Genomic DNA, 12915 nt, shown 5'->3' with positions numbered 1-12915 from the left:
GAAAGGCTATATAAATGCCAGTGATATTTTTAAGGATAAACGAGATGACATTAACGCAAACGAATTTGAAGTCTGAAATCATAATTTCGAAGACGTAGAATGTCTTACAAATGAAACAGTCGATTCAGACTCTTTGGTAACTAGGTCCGGAACGGTAAATGCGATTTCCTAGAATAGCACGACTGCCATTAAGCTGTTTGAATAAATATTTTAACTTAAACAACAGTTACTAATGACATATAAAATGTTCAGTTGATTTAGTTTTTTATTTATTAACGTATATTTAGTTTACCTGTAGTTTCGTTACAGCGTCGATATTTACTTAACTATTTGTTACTTAATATTCTCTATATGCTTTGTCACGCACCCGGCCAAGAATATAAAGAATACTACAACCACATAAAACTATTTTTCTTGGAGATATTTTCGGATAAGGATTAGGACATTCTTGTAGTCGTGCATACGAGGCAGTGAGTGAAGAAGATACGAAAGATGGATGCATCCATCTTGCAACCATTACCTCGTCAAATGCAGAAGCTGCACTTAAGGAACTTACGCAATCTCTTATATTCTGAAGCTTCGTCTCGCTACTTGTCACGATACCAAGAGTATATTGCGTGATTCCAGTTGTGCGTGATCATTTATACGTATTTTTGATGTGGGTGTTTTCTATACCATTCGGCATTTGGGTTATACTGAAATGTTTTGCTACATAGCTTAGCTTTTGCTATTTATTCTATTATTGTTATCACTTAAGTAAGCAGCTACCAATGGTTAAACATGTCAAATGCGTAAAAACGTTTCTTTCAATTCAAGTATATTTTCAAAAGTTATAGTTTACTAGCGAGTAATGCTATTAATAAATATATACTAGGAAATGGCATTTTTAATAAATACTTATGGGCAGGCCAGCCATATGAGCGGGCTACGGCCAAAGCAATATTTATAAATTCTATATACTGAAAAACTAAAAAAAAAATGAAGTATTAATTTAATGTACTGTATACAAAGTTCCTACCTGTGATCAAGGCAAAATTTATGAGTTCTATGTACACCTCAAAAGAAAGTGCATAAAAATATTTCAGTATGAATGAAATCAATTTATTTCTTCCGTGGAACAACCAATTCCTAAATAATGTTTTGTTGCCAAACCAGGAAACAAAAGCCTTCGACACTTCAGTTTAATGCGTATACGCATGACGTTGTAACGTTTATGTTAATTTTTCTAACAGTTAATCTTTAGTTAAAAGTTACTTTCCTATATTCCTGAATTTCAACTTTCAACTTCCGGCCAGAACGTATTTTCAGAATCGTGTTTGAATACAAATGAGGAAACGTATTTAACTGTGAAGCTCTACTGACTTCGTGAGAATAGTGAATTACTACTGACTTCGTGAGACTCACTTCGTGAGAGAGCCAGATATTCTGAACAGCGCGCGTTCGCCTTTTAAGCTACTCTCTCTCCCTCTTAAGCTATTATGACGCTCAGCTTCGCCTATAGTTAGTGTTAAGGGCCGGACTTTGTTAGAATCTTGATAGCCTCGACTACATCTTTTTACTTAAGTTTGACTTCTTAGTATTTCTGAGTTTAAGCCCGAGTGTAAGTTTTATTGTAACTCCAAGAAAGGAGTCATCTGTTAAACTTTATTTGGAATAAGAGCAATTTAACCCTTCTCCCGTTTTGTTCTCTGTTTCCCAAACTCAAGCGATTATTCGCTTATCAGTCCTTAAGGTTCCTCAAACGTTAGTTATAGATTAAAACACTGGGGAATCTTATAACGTCATTATTAAATTTAATGCAATATGACAACTTATTCTCGATATCAATAACATAATTAACGTGGGAATCACATACCTTATCAATTATCTTAATCTGAGGAAAAAAGTTGCCAAAAGTAGCTATTTGTTTAAAGTTCTGACATTAATGAAAGATTTTCGACATAAAATGACATCACATAAAACCGCGTGCTTTCCTCAACGTCAGAATATGACCCTATATAATAATAAAATATTTTGTGTTTGGCAATGGTATTTTTAATTATTATATTTTATAACTCGGCTGATTAATATCGTACGAAGATGATAATGGTCGAATTGGTTTCCCGCGAATTTTTGGAATCCGAGAGTACCTGTCTGAAACTCAACTCCCAACCCATTGAGTGGAGATAATACCATAAACAAACAAACAGAACAAGCAGACAGACAGATGCACACAAATTCTAATAGTATAGATAGTCATTAACAGTGCGGAATCCTGCAGAAAACTTCATTAAATGGTTGAATTAGCAAAATGGAATTTATGCTAAGGCACGATATAAGATGAAAACAGTTTTTGCTTTTAAGTGTAAAATAGTAGTAAAGTTAAATGCGAATGCAAAATTACACACGTTAATATATCAGTTTCATCAGAGATACGTATGAAGTTTACATAGAATGATTTCGAAAATTAATTAGCTGTTTTAGTTCGTTTTGTTGGTCATGAACAATATTTTATGTCACAATTAGTCTGACATCTTTGCAATGCAAACGTCTTCTGGTACACTTTATTCAAACTGAAAACTGGATGGTAAAGTATCAGACGCATTCAACTTATTTTCTGGCTAAGGTTTTGTGCACTCATTTTCGTCAATGTTTTTGTGTTCTTCATCATCATCATTCTGGTTGCTATTTTTTATGCTCTCCAGTGAGCTTTATTTAGTAGGAATTCCTGAGGTATCGAAATGGTTATCTAAAAATAAATAACCTTGTAATTGTTCATTACACTTTTATTGTTCTTGAATTTCAACTGCAACTACGCATTACTCAATTCCTTACGTTGTCCATCATCGTCACTGACACTGCTGTTATCAGCAGTAGGATCAATCTTGGCGAAGACAGCTTTCTGAAGAAACTGCGAACGGTTTGCTTAGTGTTATCATTATTCCATAGTTTTCAAAGTTCAGATACGCAATTATGTAATCTTATTACACATAAACGATAAATAGTTTCAACAGTACTTTCTTCAAAATTATTTTGCGGTAATGAATCTTAACCTGTTTATCACCCTTATATCCATCCATTGCAGTTTCGTAGAGGTATTTGAAGGAACATAAAAATCCTTAACAATTTTATATTTGTTTTTGATATCTTCACGGTGAGTACTGTAATTGTCTATCCCTAGAACAATTTTTCGTGCCTGTAGAACCATGTATTTATCTAAAATGTTAGTCACTTTTCAAGAGTACGTGAGGCCATCCGTGAGTTCTCGTTGAAATCATAATCTACTTCCACTGTTTTAATACAACTTAAATAGCTTAGATTGTAACTATTTCTTATAAGCAAAGGTATTAGTTTTTCATTCGTTCCATATATTCGCATAGCAGTATAGTAAACTTAATGTTTCTGTGTTTTCCTCCAAAACATTTGGGATTAATATTATTTGACCAGCGTCTTCATAAACGCACATTTCCGTACATTTGGCTGTTACATCAGTAGAATCAAAGCTTGAAGAAATTTTGTCTCAGCTATTCAGAATTATCGATTAACTATTTTGGAAAATACTGTATTTTATGACTGTGTCTTTCTTATTTTACATCTTTGGTCACTTTGTCGAAAATCAGCATTTTTAGCGTATGCTAATACTTTTGTTTCGATATTTTTATCAGTGAATACATAAATATAAATTTTAAAAATGATGTGCAGTGTTAAACCACGTAAAGTAGAAATAAAAATAAACTTTCTATTTCAAAAATCTCCTTCCTCTCACTTCATATCTCATACAGAATGGAATGTGACTGTAGACAGCAAGCCACATATAGGACTAAATATGTACGGACGTACGTCTTATAGAAAATGAATAAATAATTTTAACTCTTTGACAGTGAGCTACTCGAAAAGCCCAAGCATTCAGGCACTATCAGAACGACCGAAAGCCTGCATTTCTTTTCTACCTGGCGCATTTCCCCATCACATTAATGCATAGCTCATTGGCTTCGAGAGTTATTAAATGACATATAAATCATTCTTTTGAAGCGACTAAAAGTAACTGTCCTATTCGAATGCACATTCCTCTTCTTTATTTAGCGTCAGCGTTAATTATTGATGCTAGTAGTTTCAATTCTATCCCAAGAGGAAACTGCACACAGTGGGTGAAATCGCACAAAGATCTCTAAGAGAGAAGTAATCACTTCACTTAAGTGGCATGGTTGGAAAATCCTTAACAAGACGGAAATCCTTAACAGTGACGGACAGTTCCAACCGTGCCTTGGAAAGGCATGGTTGGAACTGTCCGTCACTGTTAAAGCTGTAGCATTCCATTTGACATGGGGGAAGGAAATATATTCCAACAAAAATTCGTGCATTTCAGATGTTTGAGAGGAACAGATTTTGATCTTTAGTGATACCAAAGAGCTAAAATAGAAAAAAAAATCTCGAAAAATCATCCACTGAAAATCGTGATTCAATAGAAAGTGCACTTCGCTATGGGAAGATTTTATATTTTGGGAAGTTCACCCTTGGGTAGAATCCCGTGATAAACTTCGCTAAATGAAGGAATTCCTAAACTAGAGTATTCGTTAAATAGAGAGTTGACTCCAATACTGTTGATTGATGTATCTCGTTGCGACTGTAATCATGTATGTATCATAATATTGTATTATACCGCGGTACCAACTTTAAATAGAAAGCTTAGGAATAGTCAGTTTTAAGCATGAAGCATTTTAACTAGGAAGATTTAAGGATAATACATTTTTAAAGATACGCAAGATTTTATAGGAGCTAAAATATTTACATTTTTATGGAGTGCATTACACTTATGATTGTATTTGTTTTTCAGAATTTTTGCGACCCGTCCATAAATTTAATTTGGTGTAACATATTCATGTGTTCAAGCAGCATACTTTTATGTTTATTTTTTGATAAAATCAAAAACAAATTTGCGTTATTTTTCGTATAATTATCCTGGAAAACCTGTAAGTCTTAAAAATACGTCTTGATTATATATCATAATAAAACGCAATATCTTTCTAATGATTTTTTTAATTCCTAAATTTTTATGTAATTAAAATGCTTCTGAAAATTACTCAGCATAAAACGTCTCTAGTTATTTCTTGAAAAACGTTTTGCTATGATCGAATTTGCGATTTAAATTTAATGCTATCTTTACACTTATTTCTGGAGCAAGAACATATATGTCCGTAGTGCATGTTGCCAATCAATTAATAGTTAATTTATCAGTTTGAATATAATTATAATTTTTAACGTATCACTTTCTTTAAACAGCACTACAAACATTTATTAATTATATATAAAAATAAACGTGATACAAATATTATTACTTTAAACAAATTTTATGGGACGATATTTTGAATAGTTGCCGCGCGGAAGGTATAGTGGTTAGGGGAGCCTGACCGAGGTGCCTAAGGGCATGGTTTCGAATCCCGGAGAAGGCATGGTTGGAACTGTCCGTCACTTCATAGGAGGCAATAGTGGCCCACCTAAATTAGGTACCTTCATGATAAACAGACCACCACATTATTGCCTTACTATAGATGAATGGACTCTGTTACAAAATTGTAACTGTTCACTATCTGCCTGGGAAACTTTTTTTTTAAATTGAATAATTTTAATATGTAACTTTAGATATCAGCATCTGATTCGAACTTCAATTGATCACTGAGTCGATCTTCAATTCATCAACTGAGTCGATCTTCAGTTTCAGCCAAGTCTATCTTCAATTTGTTTCACTGTACAACGTGTTTACCTACATGCTTATTCAATGTACAGAAAAACAAATTTTACAGGCATTTGGAATTGTAGCGAATGTTGGATTTTAAAGCTTTAAAAACTACTTTTTTAACAGAAGAGTTTGTTAAGTAAATATATCTTCTTCTACATAATTAACAGAAGTGCATTTACCAAAAACTAATTTTATATTATTTTGTAAAATTTTAATTTATAATCCAAAATGCAAAGTGACTTAGTAAAGTGGTTGATATGTATATGTGTATATAAAGTGGTTGATATGATATGTATATAGTGGTTTTATGTATATAATAAACATAAGAAAAGAAATATTTGCATAATATGATAGAGAATCAATAACATGCTATTGATCCGCTATCACTTAGGATAATTTTATAATAAAAAAACCGTAATGGACATCAGACCGGCAACATGGTCTCAATTTAAGTTTCACAATGTCGTAGACTCTATTATGCGCCTTTACACCATTTTTAAAATCTGAAACGTAGAAACTATCCTCAAAGTATGCATTTTTTGAAATACTCAAGCAATAGATGACTCCAAGTAAACACTGATTTTACAGTGAAATCACATGCTGAATAACATGCAAACGTGTTACTCAGCATGTGAAAGCAGAAGTTATGCGGCACAAAGAAAGATAATTTTGGACATTAGGAACAATGTATTATTCAGTTCAGTATCCTACTCTTATATTAATAACATCAAAAGATTACACTTAAACGTAATTTTAACGGTTTCGATGAAAATATTCACTTCGATGTTTCAGATTGTTAGAGCTTGACATTCGAATTCCAGTTCCACTCATCATCCTCCCCCTGAAAAATCGAGCTGGAGGAGACATCACTCTACTCGGAAACCCTCCTAGCGACTTTATTTGGCGGATGTGAACCCCAGGGTCTTCCTTTTTCCTGTCAGTTCCCGAGATAACACTCAAACTCCGGTAAAGGCCTGTCCGTTTCGGTCGGCTTCTCCCTGTCACAGAGAATCATGAGGACCTTTAACTTGATGTGCCCTAAAAGCGTAGCTCGGTGCAGGCGTTTCAACTTAAAGCCCAATTCCAAAGAGTCTAGGTATGTCAGGATCTAAGGTCTCGCTACTCTCACTTTGCACTTCAGCACAGCTGAAAATTATTGTCGGTGACTTGACACAGTTTTTTGATAGCAGATCACACGATTTCCTCCCAGGCTAAGCAGTCATTTTTTTATTTGGATTTCAGTTAGATGTTTAAAGGTTTGGAGATAAGATATTTCTTTACATAGGCGTCTTTGTTTTTGAACAGAAGTAAACGCTATGACAAAATTACTATTATATGTTTTTAAATATTTTCAAAGAATTTATAATTTTTAATCACTGAAACATTTAGGAAGCATGAATTAGTTTTCATATTTAGAATTATGATAATTGATATGTGTTTTAAAAATGACAAGGATAAAAGACGTTTTTTTCGATATCGTTCTATATTCATACGCTCACATTATCACTGAATAACGAAAACGTAAAAGTTGTTAAACACTGGAACTCCCGACCTGGGTTCTATTCTAGGTGAACGGGTTTGTTGCATGGGCGTTTCTTGTTTTTCATGTAACGTGTATACGAGCCAGTTCTCTTAGAAAATTCTCCACGCAGGCAACTCTTCCCTTAAAGCTATAGCCCTAGTGTGCTTTACCACAGTCAACTAAACCAAACCAAACTGAAAGCTTGCAAAAATTGCTTTTCAGATTTGAGGAATATAATCTACTCATTCTTTGAGAAAACAATAAGCTTTTTTCTTAAAATTAGTATAGGTAGAAAAAGCGTAATATGTAGATATGAAATTGAAAAGATTTTAATCTCGTTGCAGAAATCTATAAAATACTGAAATTTTAATTTTTTATTTATGTAATACACATAATAGAGGAAACCTGTTCTTCAATTGTATATTTGTGCATGAAATGTAATATTACTCAGATTTTTGAAATAGTACAAATCGAACCAATTAAGAAAAGAATATGTAAAAAATTTACTGTAAATTATTTTGCTTATTTGTGAACGTCAAAAGTAAAGTGTTTTCAGTAAGCATCGCCACTTATTTGTTTTTATTAATGTGCTTGTTTACTTATTGACTGAAGTTATAACGTGAGATTTTAAAATTGTGGAACTTGTAAATCTTCGTATTTTCCCATTTTTTGTGCATACAAAGGTGGATGTATTGTTATGTAACTCAAATTTAAAACAAAATATTATACAAAAAAGGGCTAAGAATATCGTTTAATATTTGAAGCCGCGTTCTTTCGTGTGTGAGAAATTTGTGATTAGCACCCTTTTCTCCCTACCAGCGATAAATAAATTTCATTAGAACTTCAGCATTTACTTTCGTATTTCTTGTTTCACATTACTATTAAATTTATGAAGGGCGAATTTACTAGGTTTTTGTTATTTAACTGACCTGTATCCTGCACTTTGATAAAGTGCGTAATATTACATAAGGCTTTAATATAAAATAATAGCGCTCTAGTTTCAAAAGCATTCCCTGTAAATTATTTCGCTTTCTAAGATTTAATTGTATTGAACTTTGATAATAAATTATGTTGATTTTATTTCGAGCAGTAGGCACGTTCGTAACAACTTGCAAGATCAAGATTTTGATAAAAGTATGTGTGAAATACTGTATGCAATAAATAAATTATTATAATTATTCAAAACTTAGTCTTTTTTTCAAAGTAAAGAATTTGTCTTAGTCTATACTGTGCATATTTGTGCAAATTTCAAAGACTGTCGATGATTAAAACAAATTGATTTAAGAAATCGAGTTTAGAGCAGACTATTAACAGAAAGAAAATTGATTTTCGTTGAAAGTCGTTTTGATAGATATTTTTATTCATGTCTTAAAAAATCTGAAATCAAAACTAAGAGTATTTTAAATGCAATTCAATTTTTTTTTTTTTTTTTTTTTTTTTTGACTTGCACGTTAATACAGAACAAAAACTAATTTTTGTATTAAATACTTACAGAAGCTACGAAGAAAAGAAAAGAAAAGCTAAAAGCTGAGTATACATATTTTAATTAATTGCGTAATTAACATTCTTCAACCTCTTCCTAAATATCGGTTTTACGCTTTAAAAGGTCAAGATAGAAATTTAATCATTTCAAATAGCCATTCTAGCGCCATCTACAGGCGACAGAGATAAATAACTCCGATAATGCTTAGGCTTCACTACATAAAAGCAGCATCTTGGGCTTCGATCAAGGATGCAATTTAAAACTGGAAAGTTACCAGATTTCAAATACACGTCATTTTAAAATAAAGTTGCATGACTTTTATAATCATTTTTTAAACTCAATGTGAATAAGGTTTAAATTTCCTCATACTTTCAAGAATGTCAGTCGATATATTTTTCAATAAAACGCTTATACATTTAAAGAATATTATATTGTCTAATGCTTATTTTTTTCTTTTAGCGTGTAATATTGAATTTAAATTTATTTACGAATGATGCTTATTAAGCTTTATTAGCCGATACAGCTTCAGGTGCATGGTAAATGCAATTACATTTTCGAATTTTTAAATATTTAAAAATGCTTTAGGAAACGTATGTAATTAGAAATTATGAAGTTTTCTTAAATATCAGCTGGTAGGATAATTTTGTCTCTATTTGTAAAAAAATACTAAGAATGGAATGCTGTGATAAATATCAGCTCGAAAAATATTATTTAATTTTTTTAAGTTATACGTATTGGCTATTTATATTCATATCCATTAAACATATATTTAACTACTTTCTGATTTAAAAAAATAGAAGCAAAAATTAAATTTTAAAAATAAAATCTTCACTGAAGTTAAGTATTTAATATATCTTTAAGAAGTCTGTACACAAAAACTGACATTTGCTAACAATCGTATGCCATTTTTTCTTCACAGCCAATAATTTACTTAGCATTAATTTAAGAAATGCATACAACATACATATCAGAAATAATAAATTAATTAGCAAAGCAAATTGAATTAAATCATTCTCGTCAATTATGATTGGTTTCATTAATCATTCTTGTCTTTATTTTAATAGCTGGAGCAATCGCATATCTTTAAACTACATTTAGTCTTTAAAGTCAAATTATTTAATTAATATAAAATATTTTTGCTATGTTTTTCAGAGATAGCATAACCGTGACTTAGTGTGAATAACCGTAACTACCGAAAATTGTTATTAGCTACTAAGAATTATTTGATATTTGTAGCTTTATTACGGAATTTTTTTTCAATTCAGAATTTAATTTCCCTACCTCATAGGGTCTAATTATATAAACTCAACCGTGAAATGATTTAGTCAGTTACAGATAACATTGTTTTAGTAAATCTACTTCAGTTTAACGCAGCAGAATATTATTGGTATCAGTTTTATGTTAACAAGTACACATCAATTTTTGTTTTCTAGCCATAATTAAATTGCGACTGCAGAAAAACGAAAATGTAATTTTTGTACGATCATTGGTAACATATTCTAGAAGGGATGCTTTGTCAATGAATGTATTAAATTGCTTTTGCAGAATTCGTTTCCTAATCAGTAGGAATAAAATAATATATACTGACGAAATTTCTCTTTTCACAATTCGAGTTTCAGCTTGCTTTTAAATTGTGGGCGCAATAGACTGAACTATTATTTATATGTATGAGAAACTATAGATGTATAAGATCATGATGTATTGTCAGTTTTGTGACATCACTAACTTAAGAAATATTTTATATTTAGTTACAATTTCTAGATGACCTGAACAATACACTTATGGTGTTAGAGGAGAACAATTATTATCAAACCAGTTTTATATTTAAAATGTTTGAATTGCTTTCTAATGGCCTATAAGAGTAAACATATTATAGGCTGGAAGTCAGAAAAGTAAATGCAAGAAACCTATTATGTCATAGTGGATAAGCACTAAAAGTATGGAAAAATTTATAAGAAAGCTTTGTAACGTATATTTAGTTTAAGATAAACAACGTAATTTTATTTAACTTTTTATTCTCTTTTGTGTACTGTTGCGAATTTTTTCCCACAAACCATGATTTAACTTCGGAAGAGGAAAATAAGAAAAGAACTTCATATGGGAAGAAATTAATTAAAATTTAAAATGTGTAATAAAACTTTCTAGAAAAAATTATAGTTATTACATATATCCCAAAAATTAAAAATTCGGAAAAGAGCTAAGGAACGAAAATGTGAAATGCCTATATTTTACTTAGGTATGTTGTATTTAAATTGTTGACAATTTTAAGAAACAAAATATATGTGTGTTATACAATAAAAATATATCTTTTTTACCACTGCGTGGATACACGTAAAGTAACTGCAAGATATATATACATACGTTTTTACTTCTGTTTCAGCTATACACTTTTGACTATAAGGCTAATATAAATCTCATCATCAGCATGAAGATATGGATTTGAAGGAAGCGCATTTTTAATAACATGCAGCATGTTATAACCAATGAAGTGCAAATTTATATTAAATAACACGCCGAACATTTATTAATTTGAAAGTCGAACAACAAAAATCAGTATTAATTCATCAGCAGGTAATTAATTCATCAATCAGAAGAAGCGTATTAAATTCGCTGCAATGCGTATATCGTCTTGCAGCCATTGTATTAAAATAGCTTTCTCAGAAAAAAGTTATATTAATATATACATATGTGGTCGCTTTAGCTACTGTACACCCATAACTACTCAAGGATTAGAAAGTTAAATCAATATATTTAATACGTTATTGCTATCATAAATAAAATATCTAAAGAAAGCTTTAATATTCATTATTAAAGATTCCCACAAATTATTCGAAGAAGAATTAATTAAAAGAGGAAAACAAATTAAAGCGACACTTTCAAAAATATTGCTTTTTAATTTAGATGAATTCAGCGGATTTTAATACTGTTACGAATATAACATAAATAGATGATTTTAGTGCAATTACGCGAAATTGAGACAGAGAGAAACCACAGAGAGTTTCTGCGTAATGAATGTAACTATGCCGGAAGTAAGAAAGCTATGCCAGAAAAGTAAGAAAGCTATGCCAGAAAAGTAAGAAAGCTATGCCAGAAAAGTAAAAGTAAAGAGGTACATCCCTTTAACGCTGAGTAAAGGGCATCTCGGTTATTTTGTGAGAAATCGCCAAAACTAGCGAAACTAATTTGGTGACATTTTGGTTTGATCCTTGTAACACAATACTAGGCATTTCAATCGAATAAATGTAATTGATCACTATACTAGCTAAAACCGTAATTCGACTATAGAAAACCGAAGAAAGCATTTGCACCCAGATAATTGTTTAGTTATTGTTGTTGCGAGTAATTAGTTCAGAGTGAACTGATATACCACCGTTATCTATCACTTTAGATGCGCTTTGTATAGTGTTGTGTTTAATGTTCTTAGTAGTTTGAAGTGTAACTGCTGATAGTACTCTGTGATACTGTGAACACCCGTATGAGAATTTCTGCGGAAAATACCAGAACTTTGAAGTGTTTATATTGATAAAAATAAATTTTATTAACCTATCATTGGACCTGTGCGCATTCAAATAATTACGAATCCGTACGCAGGCAAGAACACGAAACAAAACCTGCGTAGCTCCACAGAGAGTTAGATAAATTCAAGCTCTATTAAAATAAACATGGACAAAGTAAACAATTATTTTAATCCGAATTAAAGTAACTACTAACATCAAATGAAACAGTTATCTGAAAATTATATTTTATTTACCAATTTAATTTTCTAATCAAGCATTATTAATATAGTATATCACGTATGTAAGTCTAAGTAAAATATGTAAATCTCTGCAAAATTTATTCATGCTTATTGAAGGAATTCTGTGGTTCTTAGACTATAAAGTATTATGGGTATTAAACATATAAATATGTAGTAATATTTATTTATATTAGTTAAAAATATAAAATTAGTTTTCAGTAAACTTTAAGTAAAGCAGCATTTTAACATTTATTCAGATCATATTGTTTTCAAAGGCTTTCTACATTAAATTGTTAAAGGAATCCAAACATTTGACTTGATAAAACTATGAAATAGTATTCATCATGTGGCGCATTCATTTAAAACGCAACATGCCGTTTTGAAATTAATAGCCCTTCTGAGCTAATCCCTTTCGGGCTAAAAATAAAAAAATGGAAGATTTCAGATTTTATATTACG

This window comes from Stegodyphus dumicola, chromosome 1, assembly GCF_044657685.1.
Source record: "Stegodyphus dumicola isolate Sdum_Otavi_A_Nest chromosome 1, ASM4465768v1".
Lineage (NCBI taxonomy): Eukaryota > Metazoa > Arthropoda > Arachnida > Araneae > Eresidae > Stegodyphus > Stegodyphus dumicola.
The sequence above is the reverse complement of the archived record's forward strand: the minus strand, read 5'-3'. Positions refer to the sequence as shown.